Source organism: Manis javanica, chromosome 16 (assembly GCF_040802235.1).
Source record: "Manis javanica isolate MJ-LG chromosome 16, MJ_LKY, whole genome shotgun sequence".
Classification (NCBI taxonomy): domain Eukaryota; kingdom Metazoa; phylum Chordata; class Mammalia; order Pholidota; family Manidae; genus Manis; species Manis javanica.
Genome location: NC_133171.1, coordinates 23,635,954 through 23,651,419, shown reverse-complemented (window position 1 = coordinate 23,651,419; position 15,466 = coordinate 23,635,954). Strand labels below are relative to the sequence as shown.

Sequence of the window (15,466 nt, the reverse complement as noted above, 5' to 3'; positions counted from 1 at the left end):
CCTTGGTGGTCACCGTGGTAACTAAATAGTGGGAATGTGGGCAGAGGAAGGAATGTTCTATAGTGACATATCAAGAAAGTAAAAAACACAGGTTATTTTTAATTCTGGCTATGTTCCTACAATTTTAATGTCTAAACATTATGATGTACATAAATAGTAAAGTCTGTTTCTCAAGTAGCCGTGAGAAAAAATACATTCCCAGTAATTCAATATGAGCTTCTTATTCTGTTGACATTTCACTTTCATCAGCTGCCATTCAAGCCAACAAAAATGCCCAAAGTAAGGATTTTCCAAATTTGTAGCCAGGGAGGGGGTCCCTTCCTCCCCTTGTCTTCGGCCCCCCTCTGTTCCTAGCGCATGAGCACCACTCACCACCCGGGGTACTCAGCCTGAGATCCGCTTCCCTGGCCGCGGTGGTGGGGGTGATTCTGGCCATCCACAGGCTCTCAGGGAATGACGCGTGTGGCCAGGGACAAAGGTGTGCCAGGCAGCTGAAAGACCAGAGTGGGGAGGTGGTGCCGCTCATGAGCAAACGGTTTCCCCACCCTGTGCACTGCCAGCTTTCCTGGGCAGAAGCCTGCTTCCTGGGCTCCTGGTAAGGGCCTAACCGTCCCCGTCCCCTCTACAGCTCTGCTCTGCGAAACGTGCCGAATGGCGAGTGGGAGCATAAGAAGAAATAAGAACAGAAAAAACAGAACATCCAGACCTGGACAGATAAGAGAACCAGTTCTAAGATGCTCCCTCATAACACCCTATCCAAAACATACTGACGTGAGTGAATTGCGAGAAAATAGAGTTTCTGTTCTAAGGATTGTAAATGGCTGAATTTTGCTTGAACAGAAGTCCTACCCAGGACCATAGACTTAGAGGTTTCCTCTTTGTCTATAGATTTCACTTAGATTATAAACCAATTATATCTTACATTTGATAGGTGGTTAGATTTTACCAGAACAGGCCCACTGTTTTTATTAAATAGTTTTGTCACTTATATATTTATAAATACCATACCTACAAATGAATGGATCATCAAAAAGGACATTTTAGAAACCTTTGGAACTTTAAAATTTATTGCTCAAAACTAAATTTAAAGACAGAGTTTATGTTACCATCATCAGTGAACTATATTCCGAATCTGCTTTCTTACTTTTATTCACTATGTACTGGCTCAGTGGCTTCAAAGTGCCAGCACTGGGTAAGTCAAGGAGACTGGTGGTCTGTGTCCCCCTGGGCCTCCCAGTCTGGAAAACTTGTTCAACTGAACAGACAAGTCCTGGAGGGAGCAGGGGAAACAGGTAAGATCCTTGGCCTGTCCTCGCTGACTGGCTGAATGATTTATTTCCAGGTCAATTTTCTTAGAGCTGTTATACAAAATTAGTTGATATTCTGGTTTCAGAGTGGATTCCACAAGAATCTTACTGCGCGCCTCCCCTGTGCAAGGCGGCAGAGGCCCCAGGCACCATGGCTCAGAGAGACGGGGGTGTTTAATGGGATCTCCAAAAAACCGAAAATGCACTCTGCATACCAGCAGCTGGTTTCTTCGAAGCCCAAAGTTGTATCCCCTGTGGGAAGGCGACTCAGAAGCCCTCGGACCTCTGCTCACTTTCTTCAGTGGATGTTAGGCCACGGAACACCGCTTTGCTTTTTCATCTTGGAATATGGATGAGTGGCTACGTGACCACTGGGGGTTTACCCAGAAGTTTAATCCTGTCTGACTGAATTCAGATTTCATGGCTTTGTGCCTCTGCCATTCATTTCACAGACTGAGAACTTAACCCCAGTCCCCAGAACACAGCAACCTGGAAGTAAAAATAGGGCCTCTCAGAATCTGTGCCCGCCCCTGCCTGGGGACCTGCGGGCTGTCCTTGCAGCCCCTCAGCTGTGCCCACAAGCCCCCGAGGAAGGAGGTGAACCTCTGTGCACTGCAAGGCCGCCTGGACAGCTACCAAGATACTTTCTGACTTTCCTTCTCTCTGGCGCCTGCTGCCAGGGGCATCTCCTGTCATCACTGAAGCTGCTGAGATGCCATCAAAGGCCAGAGAGGAGAGATCTCAGAAGTGCAGAACCCCCAGGGCTTAGCCACTGCTCAGAGACCGCTGAACGCCAGGGCACAGCGGGGCCGCGATCCCTGGTGCCTGGGAGTCTGTAGGGCCACAGGAGCCCCAGGAGTCACAGAAGTTGCTGCAGCAAGAAGCCTCCACCTGTAGCTGTGGATGGACCAAAGCTGGGAGCCAGGGTGGCTCCTGGGTGTCTTCTGGCAGCAGCAGAGCTGGAGCAGTAAGCTGGTCGAACGGGGGAACCAGGGATCAGAACTTATTTTGAAGCTGCGTTTGCATAGAAAGCACACTGTGTATCCTAATTCAACACCATACAGTTCAAAACAAGTGAGACAGTGTGTCACACACTGACGGTTATTTGGGAGAGCTCCCAGGGCTGTGCACAGAGACGACAGGACAGACAAGGCCCTGACCCGAGCTGCCTTCGGATGGTGGCACAGGTGCAGAATCACCTGTTGGGGTTGTCATCTTGGGCTCACAGTACTGGACACTGGCAGAAACCCTTCAGGAGCAGGTTCAGAAGCGCAAAGGACAGTGACGTGGCTAGCGAGTGCTCCAGAAAAAGAAAACAATCCCGACTGGTGGGTGGCATTGTGGCTTCTGCAGGGTAAATACCCCATCGCGGCCGATTTCAAGCTGCCAACGTGACATCACGGAGCGCCGGGCTGAGAAGACAGGAGCAGAGGGCTCCTGCCAGCGCACCGGGCGGCCCGGCCCCCAGTCTCACTATCCCACGCAGACAGTCAGGCTGGGAAACTCCCTGCACCCCCAGGGGGACGTTATGGAGGCAGGAGGCCGGGCAGGCCTGGGTCCCGGGGCCCCTGTGCAGAGCCCCCTGCCTGCAGGCCAGGGTGAGTCCGTGCTGACCAGCCAGGCCGTCCACGGTGCCGTGGTGTTTCAGAGTCGATGGGCGAGCGCAGGGCAGGAGGGAACAAGAAGGGACGGGGCTGTTTTCCTGAGGGTGTGACCAGAGCTGGGGAGAAAATGTGGGGGTTTGTACTGACGAACACATCAAACGGCCTCTGGACTGGGCACTGAAGTCAGTGTTTCATTTATTCTCTTTCCTTTCATTAGACGTAAACCTCAGCTCGCAAGGATACTGGCTTCCCCGTCTTCCTCCCCCAGTCCTGCAGCCCCCCTGACCGGAGACGAGCCGGGGCACCTTGGGGACAGCCCCTGCCGTGGGCAGTCGGGAGGCCCCGTCCACCTCCAGCGCGTCCCCGAGAGGTGGGGTCAAGACGCGCACACAGGCGGCGGCCCTGGGCCGTCTGGGGGGACCCTCGGAACACGCAGCTCCCCGCCCAGGCTCCGCCACCTGCCGAGAACGTATCTGAGCGGGGCAGGAACTGCCGTCGAGTCCCGAGCAGGCGGCACCAGCAGGGCCGGCCGGGCGGCCCGCGGACAGCGCAGTGGGAGTGGCTGCCCACCCTGCGCCTCGTCTCTCCGCCTGCGGAGGGGAGCCCCTGACGTGGCCGTTTTTCCCAGGGAAGGCGCGGGAGTCTCGTGCACTGACTTACGGAAAAGGGGGACTGGGCTGCCCCGCCCTCTGATGCGCCCCGCCGCGAGGCACACGGACAGGCCGGACGGCCCGCTCTGCTGCCCCGGCACAAGGACGTGCCCATCCCCACCGCGCCTCGTTGTGGGCCTGCCCGGGGACCCTTTGGGGCAGAAAGTATTCGTCAAAGGGAGTTTCTACCTCATCACAGGTTATGTATGAACAGCGATGCTGCAGAGGACAGAGTTCTGTGCTGCTCGTCGTTCCGTGGGCGAAGGGAGAATCCAGCACCCAGGTTCACACCTGGGGGTGTCTTCAGCCCCGGGCTTTGCTCCTTCTACTTACTCTCCTTTGTCACACGGGGCTTTAATCAGAAACTTTAGATAGATTAACCCAAGAAAGGAGCAAACATGGAAACAGAAATCGCCCTTACTTTTGCCTGCGTTATTACAGCTCCGGTGCACCTACCGTTTCCTTCTTCCCACAAGGTCACAAACTGCTTGAGGGCAAAAGCTGTCTGGTGCACTTGGTGACCCTCCAGCAATGGGCACAGAGCTTACACAGAATGTACGGGGAAGGCATCTTTGTTTAAGTGCGTCAAGCTAAAGGAGAAGGCGGCGGGGCCAGAGAGAACGCGATGGGCACAGCATGTTCTACCTGATCCCCTGGAGAAGGTGGCCCCATTCTGGCTCAGATAAAGAAGTAAAAAAAAGGTAGACAGATCCGTCAAAAGTCCTCAGAAATCAGGAGGAGCCCCTGAATGGTGCTTCTGCTATGGACTCTGCATTGAGAAGATGGAGAATTTGCAGGATTTCCCAAATATTATAGAGAAATCAAGAGAGTCAAAAAGGGACTAAAAATTTCAGAAACTGGATAAATTTTGAATGACCCCCAACAGGAAACTCTTCCAGAGGTGTGGTTACAAACAATCTGGTAGGCCACTATTACATTCTCCCCAAATAACCTCTACTGAAATGTCCCCATATATCTAAATCCCCCCTCAGCACAGGGACGCAGGGGTCCTGCACCATAGCAGTTCCCGCGGCCGGTTGAGAGGAGGAATCTCAGCTACTGAAAGGCCAGAGAAAAGGTCAGAGGAGCAGCAAGAAGCTGTGGCCATGACTGGAGTGTGCCCCACGACCTCTGCCTCTTCGAGTACCGAGCAATCGCTGTGGACACAGGAGTCAAGCGAGGCGGGAGGGCAGACAGAGCCCAGAGGGATTCTTGACACTGTGGAACAGGTGGACAGAGGAATGGACGGCCCATGCAGGATGGGATTCTAAAGAGAAGGCAGGAAACATCCATGTGTGACTCTAGCCTTTGAGCGCATCACCCTAGAGAGAGCTGCCCCACTTCCACACAGTTGTGGGGGACCTGCTATGGTCTGGATGCTGGTGTTCCCCCAAAATTCACATTGAAACCTAATGCCCAAGGTGATGGTATTAGGAAATGGGGCGCTTGGGAGGAGCTTTCAGGCCCCGAGGGTGGTGTCCTTGCAAATGGGATTTGTGGTCTTGTGAGAGGCCCTACGGAGCTCCCCAGCCTCGTCCACCTGTGAGAACATGGGGCACCCCGGCGTCCTGTCGCCAGCACGGTCTGCAGCCGCTTCGCTCCTACTTGACTGCGCCTGCCCGGTGAACAGTCTACCTCTGGTCATTACATTCAAACACAAATAATCCATTTAACAGCCAGCTCGTGCTGGACTTCTCGCATGGACAGGAGCCACACGAGCCCGCGTGGAACCCCACAGGAGCTTTTGTCACGGGCGCCCCCATCACTGCAAGTCGCCCTATAGTCACTGGTAGGTAGTGAGTCCCTCCGTCACTAACGCATTTCCTCAGCCGCACTACAGGCGCTACTTTATAATAATGGAGCTTAAGGGGCTGGTTCCACTATTTGGCACAGATTTGCCAACACTTTAAAGATTCATTTTTAAATTAAATTTGACTTATACATGCTGTTACTGCGTATGTATGTTTGTAGAGAAAAAAGCTTTATAAGTTCTAGTCCAGCAATACTTTAGGCAACAAAATACAAGAAAAATAAAATAATTTGTACCCCACCCCCAACCTCAGAGTTCATTTTGGGGGTATTTTTACCTGTAATGGTGTGTTGTTTATATTGCCTCAAACTTGTGACCAATCGGCCACAAGAGAACGAGGCTAGCATATGGGCCGCTCCACCGACTTCCAGTCTGGCCTAAGGCTGAGGCTGCCACAGACAGGAAGGGGCGGCCGGAGGGGCGTCCTCGTCGCCCATGCAGTCCTGCTCCCCAGGACCTGGTCCCCTCTCCTCCTGCCACTGCACACACCACTCTCCCCACATCAGCTCCTCCAACCGAAACTGCAGAGCTACCAGAGAAGTGCATTTAACACAAAATTGTCTCTGTGTCAACCTCTGCTCGATTCTTAAGTCACTGCCTTTACCTGAAAGTAAATGCTACGGTCCTCCATGACCTAGGCCCTTCCAAGCTCGCTCTCTTCCCGCCCTTCCCCTCGAAGAGCCGCACCGGCTGACCCCCGTCCCCTGGCACATCGCCCTGGCTCAGGCCTCTGCACCTCCCTTGTCCCCCCACCAAGAGGCACTCTCCTACCCCGAGGATCCACTCAGCATTATATTCTCTTCCATGGTTCCCGCAGGAAAACCTGGCTGCTGCTTTCTTCACTCCCCCTCAATGCCCATCACATGTAACCATGGCAACCACCACGTCTGTTTGCCTAGCTGTGAGCTTCTTGAAAGCAGGAACCAAGTTTTTAGATATTTTCTCTCCTAGCACCTAACAGAGTGCCTGGCATATTGCAGGCAACTAGATATTTGCTAAATTTGAAGTAAGTGGGCCTACTGGTTTCCCACGGCCTTCGTATTTGCAGATTCTATTCTGCAAAGTCATAAGACCGTTCTTGTTACCACTGCAGCTGATGAGCAGCATATTTGGGTACATGTTTCTTTTCGATTCATTTTGCTTTTCTGTGTTCCTTCGGGACAGTCTGTCCATTCATGCTGGACACCTACTGACAGTAACAAACCATGTGGTCCTGTCGCTTCGGCAGGAGCATTATTCTGCTAATTCTTACAAACACAGAGCTTTCCCAGCATCCACAGCGCTCTCATTGTGAGATTTAGAAGACGGCTATGCTGCAGAGGACTTTGAGGACTAATTTCTAAACATAATTAGACTGGGTAGATTGTGTGGATAAAACTGAAGAGATTTTTTTACTTACAATCACCCAGGTTTCAAAAATCACAAAATTTTCATTTTCTGAAGCTACTGAAAGAGTTGGGTTCATATGAGAAAAAGTCCCCATCTTGCTCCATTCACCATTTAAATCTTGCTTTTCACAGATAGAGGATTGCACTCTGCTAGCCACCATGGACAAGTAGCATTTGCAGCTTCACTCACTATAAAATATAACAAACTCATATACTCAACAGGTCAAAGCTCAGATTCTCTACAGGAACATAATGGTGCTTATTAATTGAATTCTGTAGATGTCATCACTATCTGTCTTAGTAAAATCTCCCCCTGCATATTCAGCCCAGAACTTAACTGAGCTGACCTACACTTCAGAGGCTATAGAAAATGGCATGCCCTCTGGAAATGGGACTGGGCACATCAGTGGTTTCAAATCCATGGTGGCTTCTACAGTGGTAAACAGTTTTCCGGGATTCATGCCCCTGACTTTCACATGGACAAACCTCAAAGCGCCAGCCAGCTCTACCTGCCAACTCCTGCATAGTTTTCTACCCACAACCATCAATCTCTCCCTGGCAATGAAAGGAGACTAAACCTTGGTCTGCCCCACTGTCACCTGGGAGGATGATGAATCTTTGATTGACCTTTCACCAAGGATGGGGCTCCCCAGCAAAGCAAACCCGCTGTACAACACTCTTCCAGTTCTGTGATTGGGGGAGTCTGATTCTCTACACACAATGTGGCTTGTTTCCTGGACGAGCTAATTGAGCCAGTTGCTTCTAAAAAGCTGGTGCCAAGTGTCTGCCCAATGATTTATAATACCTTCCCTTTGGTTTCTTCATGTTCAATGTTCCTTTCCTTGGTTAGCGCTGGTGTCGTATCAGATGAAGTCACCAAACCACAGGGAGGAGACGACTTGCCTCCAAAAGAGCACGTTATTCTGAGACGCTTGGTAAACTGAAAAAGAAATGAGCTGAGGTACAACGTTGGTATGAACACAGCTGGTTTCCAAACTTGTGTGGTACTAAGAATCTATATATATTTTTAGCTAAAATAAGGTTTCAGTGTAGATAGAGAATAAGAGAGAAAATGACTATAAACATTTAAAGAAAAATAGTTTTTAGATTTCTTTAAAGAATTATTTTTTTCCTGCGAGAAACTTCAGTAATAAAACTTAATGCCCAGAATATTATTTGCAATTTACTTTCTTCCTTTGTTTCCAATTGGCAGTAAGCATTTTCAATGAGAACTGGAGCTCACCACACCTGTCAGCTTGAGCCAAGAGCTGACTTTTCCATATCGCTGAAGAAGTGTGGATAAAGTCGGAGTCACCTAAGGGAACCCGTGCAGAAGCCTCAGGGGGCAGGGCCATTTGAAGGAGAAGCACAGCGTGTTCTCCACCACTGAGTTTCTAGAAACAGGACTTGCTTTACCAAGTGAGAATATTTTCAGTATTCACAGTGCAAAAGGAAGGCCGGAGGCGGGGTGTGTAGTGCATTTTGGGAGCCAAAGGTGTTCGTGCTGTGCAGGTGGACAGCCTTTAGGTCAAGGTACATTCGCTCAAGATTTTTCTTTTCAATCAATGGCTCAGAACCTTCTAGTGTGCCCTCAGCAAAACATCTGGATGAGGCTGCAGGTACTCACTTCAAGACCTACACAGACCCAGGTATCGTCACAAATGAGAACCAGTTCTCTTTCCTATTCTTTGACGACCGAGCCCTTGAGGCAATCAAGCCAGCTGTCAGTATGGAAGACGGAATTTCCTCAGGATTCTTTACTGAACTTTTCAAATAGAAAATAATAATGGCAATATCAAACCATTTCCACAGGGAGCTGCAACTCGAGTAATGTTTTCCAAAACAAATGAGGACAATGTCTTTGTAATTTTTCTTCAAAGACAGCATGCCAGACATTAAACAAATTTGAAAATCTGTTTGTATTTGAACTTTCAAATTAATTAAATATACTTTAACCTGGTCTGGTAAATACACAGCATGAATTTCATCACACCTGTCTCCCAGATCGTGGTCGGTGATGGCACGCTTTGCTGGGCCTGAATACACTCACAGAACCCTCAGCACATCACCCGGACCGCTCTACTGGTAGATCGGAGTTCCTATCCACAGGATGCGTTTGCCATTTCTGTGCTTTAAGATGAAACGTGAAATGTCCAACAGGCACATGAAAAGATGCTCCACATCGCTAATCATCAGGGAAATGCAAATTAAAACCACAGTGAGGTATCACCTCACACCAGCTAGGATGGCCGCTATCCAAAAGGCAAGAAATAACAAATGCTGGCGAGGAGGCAGAGAAAGGGGAACCCCCCTATGCTGCTGGTGGGAATGTAAATTAGTTCAACCATTGTGGAAATAATATGGAAGTTCCTCAACAAACCAAAAGTAGAAATACCATTTGACCCGGGAATTCCACTCCTAGGAATTTACCCAAAAAGGCAAAGTCCCTGATTGAAAAGACATATGCGCCCCTGTTTATAGCTGTACTGTTTGCAATAGCCAAGATATGGAAGCAACCTAAGTGTCTATCAAAAGATAAATGGATAAAGAAGAGGTGGTACATAAACACAATATTATTCAGTCATAAAAAGAAAAAAATCCTGCCATTTGCAACAATATGAGTAGTTGAGAGTGAACATATATTACTTTTGCATTAAAAAAAACTTTTTAAGTAATCTATGACACCATGCAATATGAAAATGTCATATTATTATGAAAGCAAGGGACAGATAGAAAAATCAAAGGACGGATAAAGCACATTGGTGACTGAAACTCTGGTCCCCAGGGCGGGTAACGGGTGATAAACTGTGCGTGGCGATTCCTGAGAACACAGCGGTCTCCCCACCGTGCTCAAGACAAGGCTCACACGCACGCCAAGGCCGTCTGGCCCGTGCTGGGGAGCTTGGGGGCTCCTTTTCTCCTGTCCTCTCCTGCCTGCTTCCTTCAGGTCTCTTCTTACTGGAAGGCTCATCGCAACCACGACCTCTCTCTCTGTCTCAGCGTGCGGCGCCCCTGCCCCCCTGGAAACGCAAGGTGTGCACTGTCTGCACCTCTCACCTGGCACTTAAATTCTATTGTCTGGTCTTTTGGGTTCTTTTTTTACAACTGGGAAGGGATAATATTAAAAATTCTTTAGTAGCAGGTATCTAGTAACCACAATGTTGCTCATGTAATTGTATATTAATGATACCAAAATTTTTAAAAGGTAAAAAAAAAAATTCTTTAGTAGCCCTATTTGATCATTCCAGAAATAGGGAGCACACAGTATGTGCTAGATACTGTTAAATTTCACAAAGAGAGAGAGTAAAAAAAATCCCTGCCTCAAGAGCTTCCAGTCTACTGGGGGCCCCAGCCCTCGGTGCTGTGGCATCTGTGGTGTGAACCCTCAATAATCATGACACGGTGGTGATGGTAAGGAAGGCAGAGACAGGGACAGAGAGCCCTGTATTCATTTTCCCTTGCTGTTATGACAAGTCACCAAATTTCACAGCTTCGAACAACATTCATTTGTTAGCTCACAGCTTCTGTGCGTCAGAAATCCGGGTGCTGCGTAGTTCAGCCGGGTCTCCTGTTGAAAGTCTCACATGGATAAAATCAAGGTGTCAGTGGGGCTCGGCTCCTTGCTGGAGATCGTGGGAAAGAACCCGTTTTCAGGCTCACCCAGGCTGTTGGCGGAGCTCAGTCTCTTGAAGTTGCAGGACCAGGACCAGAGTCCAGGTTCCTCTGCGGGGAGGCCCTTACCTCCCGGAGGCCTCTCCGTGATTCCCGCATAGCCCCTGCACCTCGGCACTGGCCACAGAGCAATGAGCACCCCCTCCCTTGGCCCCTCTGGCTGGGGCTGCATCTCTCTGGCCAACGGCTGGAGAAAATGCTCGGCTTTTAAAGGAGCTTGGGATTAGAGGGGTCCCCCTGAGGACCCAGGATAATCTCCCATCTTAAGGTCTGTAGCCTTAATCACACTGCGGACCCTTCGCCATGTAACACACATCAGTCACCTGAGCCGGAGGTGAGGGCACAGACATGGTCAGGGAGCCGTTCTGCTGGCCACGAGCAGTGATGACCAGGAGCTACTGTATGGAGTCCTCGGCTACAATTAGGGATTCGACCCCAGAAATTTAATTGTGTCCTCGAAGCCCAGTGTTATTTCTTCTTAGGAGAAACATTCCTACCACAGGCCTGATTTCCTGGTGGCCAGACCTAGACCACACTGACAATCTTCTGCTTGTCCATGTTTTTTAACAAACAGAAGCCATTTTGAGTCCTAATTACCCAAGGTCCGTTTTTTTTGGTCCAACTAATTCATTGTCATCTTTGTCCTAACATCAGTCAGATGCCGAGAACCCCAAGAAATGAGAGGAGTTTGTTTTGGGGGTTGGGGGGAAGAGAAAGCCGGGCTGTGTGTTACCTCATAACACTGAATTTGCAACTTCTCCACAGGACAAGGTCGGATCCCGCAGCAAATAGAAAGAGCACCTGGGGGGTGGAAGCGTTAGAAGGAAGGCTGTCTGGTCTCTTCCGGAACGGAAAGGACAGAGCGGTCAAGGGCTAACCCTGTGGCCCCACAGACGGACTCTCAACAGATCGTGGAGCAGACAATGCCGGGTTCAGAGGACAGACAGCTCTTCTAATGCTCACACAGTGCCACTTATTCATCTGAGGAGGCCAAAGGAAATGCTTTCAACCCCGATCCCAGAAAGAAGCCCAGGTTTGCACCCCTCCCTGCCAAGGACAGAGCGCCAGTCACCTCGTCTCCGCCCATGAGGTGAACCAGCTGCCCATGGCCGCTGATGACATCATATCTTAAGGGGCGAAGAAACTAAAATTGCCGGCGCTCTTCTGAGCATGAAATGTTTTCAAAGCCCATTTCCACTACAATGTCCAAGCATCAGTGTTTGTTGGGAAGAAAAATAACTAAAGAAAAAACTTTTTTATGTCATGAATTTTGGATTTTGGTGGGCAATCTAATTAGAAAATGCAGGCAAAGTCGCTTTGTGATGCGAGGCAGAAGGATTCTCTGGAGGCTGTTAGCTGCTCCTGCCCTCGGTTCCAGCCCTCCTAGCCCGCCAGCGAGAGGGCTGCCCGGGACAGCCCGGCCTCCTCGGGACGGGGCATCCCCGCGCTCGGAGCACTGTGAAGGCCTCCCCGCTGCCCACCAGAAGGCCGAACCTCTTAGGCTTTCACTCACAGCCTTTCTCATCCTGATACACATTACTTTTCAAATCAAATCACCAATTACCGAACAGCTGCTAAGGTCGAGATGGTTTTAGGCAGAGTCACAAAATCCATTCTGTTTCTGAAAACATGTTCTGTATCCCACCGAAACGATCATCATAATTGAACTCATCCACCTACTGTCCTCCAAACTCACCCCTGAATTTCCCACCTGGGCATCTTTGTTCCTGCCACCTCCCTCGCCTAAAATGCTCCCCACTCGTGGTGACTAGATCATCCCAGGGATCGCTGTGTGATGCATAAGAACATTGAATCACTATGCAGAACCCCTGCAATCAACACGATATTGTATGGCAATTATACTTCACTTTCAAAAAATTAAAATAATTTTTAAAACTCTCCCCCTTTCTTTCAAACTCTATCCCACCCCCCTAAGCCCAGCACACACTCTCTCGGCCTCATCCAGGCAGCCGCCCCACACACCGTGAGCCCAGTGGTCCTCAGCCAGGGCGGTCATTCCTCCTGAGGAATGTCGGAGACATTTCCAATGATGGCAATGGGTGGGGGGTTGCTTCTGAGAGCAGAGGCCCCAGCAGCTGCCAAACACCCTGCTGTGCACAGGCCAGCCGCCTGCAGCACAGACTCCCCCCAGCCTAGCAGGTCAGCAAAGCTGTTGGGGGGCTGCTCTGCACTGGGAGAAAGTGGGGTATCCTCCCCTGGACCCCTCTGCTATCAAGTGCAGGAACAATCCTCTGCCAGTCAGCACGCTTCCTTTTCTTTCTGCCTCTTCTTCTGTCTGAACGCGTACTTTTCCGAAATGATTCGCAAGTCTGTGAAATGATTTGGTTCACTTCCACGCTCTGCAGGGTCTCCATCAGTGCCTGATCCCGTGCCTGGAGTGAGCACTGAAACAGGGACAACAGTGATGAAATATTTTTCTATGGTACCAGAGAGCACCCCGGACTACAGTTACCACGGCCACATTTCAGCAGTTCCAACATCTTCCAGATTCCCCTGCTTTTATGCTGTTTCTTCAAACCCCCTGCTTTCATGAAAAACATGCCAGAATCCGAAGCGGGTCATACGGGTGTGGCTTGCGCTGCAAAGGCAGCATGTCAAGTGTGGCCCAACACGAACACATGTGCCTCAATCTCTTTCTTCACGCACACACTTCATTACAGTGCTCTGCTCTTTACATATGACTTCTCTCGAGCTTAGAGTGCAAAGGGGAAGGAGTCAACCTACCTGTGGCGATTCCTCCACTGGTGGGTAAGGCTGGTGTGGGGCAAAGTACCCCACAGGCAGGTCTCTGAACATTCTCAGCACCAGGAAGCTTCCTCCCCACACTACTCCTGTGTGGGTTCAAAGTAAGCTCCGCAAGGTTCTGATTTCCCACTAGTGTCAACCTTACACTGGTGCTTTAAAAAAATATCTGGCTCTCAAAGACTTTCTCTTTCTCTCTTTGTCTCCTGTTTTGACAATGCCCTCAGCACATGCCTCGTCTCCACAGAAAAAAATCAGCAGTGACTAAAAGGAATGCTCACTATCTGACAGCCCTACCCTAACAGTGTTGAAAGTATTCCGTTTTAGAACAGATAGTTCTGTGAAGGCAAATTCAACCAAATAGGAACACTGCCAAAAATATAATCTAATGGAACCCTGGCTAATCCCTATAATTAATCCAGAAAAATCCAGGGAAAATAAAACCAAAGTTTCATTAAATTGTTCCCTAGCACCATGGTTTTCAATGGGGAGAAAGTGATTTTTCTCCCCAGACAGGTTTGCCAGATTTAGCAAATAAAAATACCTGAATTTCAGATAAGGAACAACAAAGGTTTTTTCATATGCATTTCATGTAAAATGATTTATTTACTCCCTACAACACAACACTGTTTGAGTCTTTGGGAGAATTTCACTTTCCTTATTGAAGGCTCTCCCTGCTCCTGGATGTGGGAAAATTGCTTAAATAGGTAACTGCTTAAACACCTGAAGAGGTGGGTATGGAGTGTGAGCTTGGAGAGGCGAAGCAGACCCCCAGCGACACAGAGCTGGCAAGAGGCAGGCTTGAACCCAGGTCTGACTCCTGAGCCCCGTGGCTTGAACATTCGGATATTTACTAAGTCAGAACATACCCTTCTACATATCAAAATACAATTTTAATATAAATATGCTCTATTCAATATTTTGGACATATAATTCAAAATTATTCATTTTGTATCTGTTCATATTTAACTGAACATCCTGCATTTCACCTGGCAACCTAACCCCTGGGAACATTTGGCAATGTCTGGGACATTTTGGGGTTTCAAAACCGGGAAGGATGCTGCTGGCTTGGGTAAAGGCCAAACGCCCTACAATGTGTGGGACAGCCCCCCATGCCGACCCCTGCCCCACAGCAGAGAGCTCCCCAGGCCGTCAGGCCCACGTGCCGAGGGTGAGAGATGCAGACCCGGGCCTCCTCTGAGATGTCTGACCCGCTCGTCCTCCCATCAGACAGAAGCAGGACGCCCGGAGGAGTCGAAGTGGCGTGCTCTAGACCACACAGCTCTTTGCTTTCAAAGTTTGTCAGCTTGCAGGCAGACCCAGAAACTAGCCCCATTTCTGTGTGGCCCGGAAATGTCACCTACGAACGCAGGTACGCTCCAGCCACCCAGGGTGCCATCCTTCAGGCCTCTCCAGAAGAACATGGGTCAAGCCCGTGGGTGGTCCCCAGCTGGGAAGAAAAGGAAGTATAGGACTTGGAATGAAATTTTTGTTCAAATATTTTTCTTAATCTTTTTCCCCAACCTTAATTTTATTTATAGGAAAGGAAGGGAATAGCGAAAATGCTGGCTTGGAATGTCTTTCGATTTTGTCTAGTCTCCTCTACTCTCACTTTTTCTCTAACTTACAAAGATACATTGTTTGAGTCCTTGGAAGAATTTCACTTCCCATAGTCAAGGCTCTCCCTGCTCCTGGATGTGGGAAAATTGCTTGAGTAGAAACCAGCCCAAAGAAATGATCAAGCATCACAAAGGGGAAATGAAAGCAGTGATCAGCCCTGCTGGAGGCCCTCTGCGGGGGGCCGAGCGCCAGAGGCCCCTTATGTCCCAAGGAGCTGCGGCTGGAGATGCATTCGGACGTCAATTCTTGCCACAAAGGTTTGCTTGGAGGTCCCAAAGCAGGCAGCACGCCTGGTCTAAGTGCGGAGCCCGGCCAAGATAATCTAATGACCTAAGAAACCAATGACACTACACACTGTCTGTCATCCCGCTTGGTTTTATTTTAACAGACCAATTTTTATTGCTTCTCTCTTCTGTGAGTGTCTGCAATGGTTCCCTGCCACTGCTTACTGAAAGGTTTTCTTAAATTATGACTTGAGGTTTTATAAATGCAGTTTTTAAAATATTCATTCAGCAGGTTTTAATTATTAGAATGAATTTTTTGACAGAACTGGACAATATCATCTAACTAAGGAAATTCCCATCCTACTAAATAAAAGGAATTTGTACATGAAACATGAAAATGAATTCAGGAAGGGCACATCCTACTGAAG

At 49.2% G+C, this 15,466-nt stretch overlaps 1 protein-coding gene across 9 annotated transcripts in view; it reads right to left on the bottom strand.

Moving 5' to 3' along the window:
* FILIP1 (filamin A interacting protein 1) overlaps nt 1-15,466 on the bottom strand; it is a 206,951-nt gene that overhangs the window by 95,409 nt on the left and 96,076 nt on the right. For 2 of the 9 annotated variants that reach the window (XM_073224347.1, XM_073224345.1), the window contains exon 2: nt 7,565-7,699. The exons of the other annotated variants lie outside the window; for them this stretch is intronic. The gene's annotated coding sequence lies outside the window, so the exon portion shown is untranslated. The remainder of the gene's footprint in view (nt 1-7,564; nt 7,700-15,466) is intronic. 9 annotated transcript variants of the gene reach the window in all.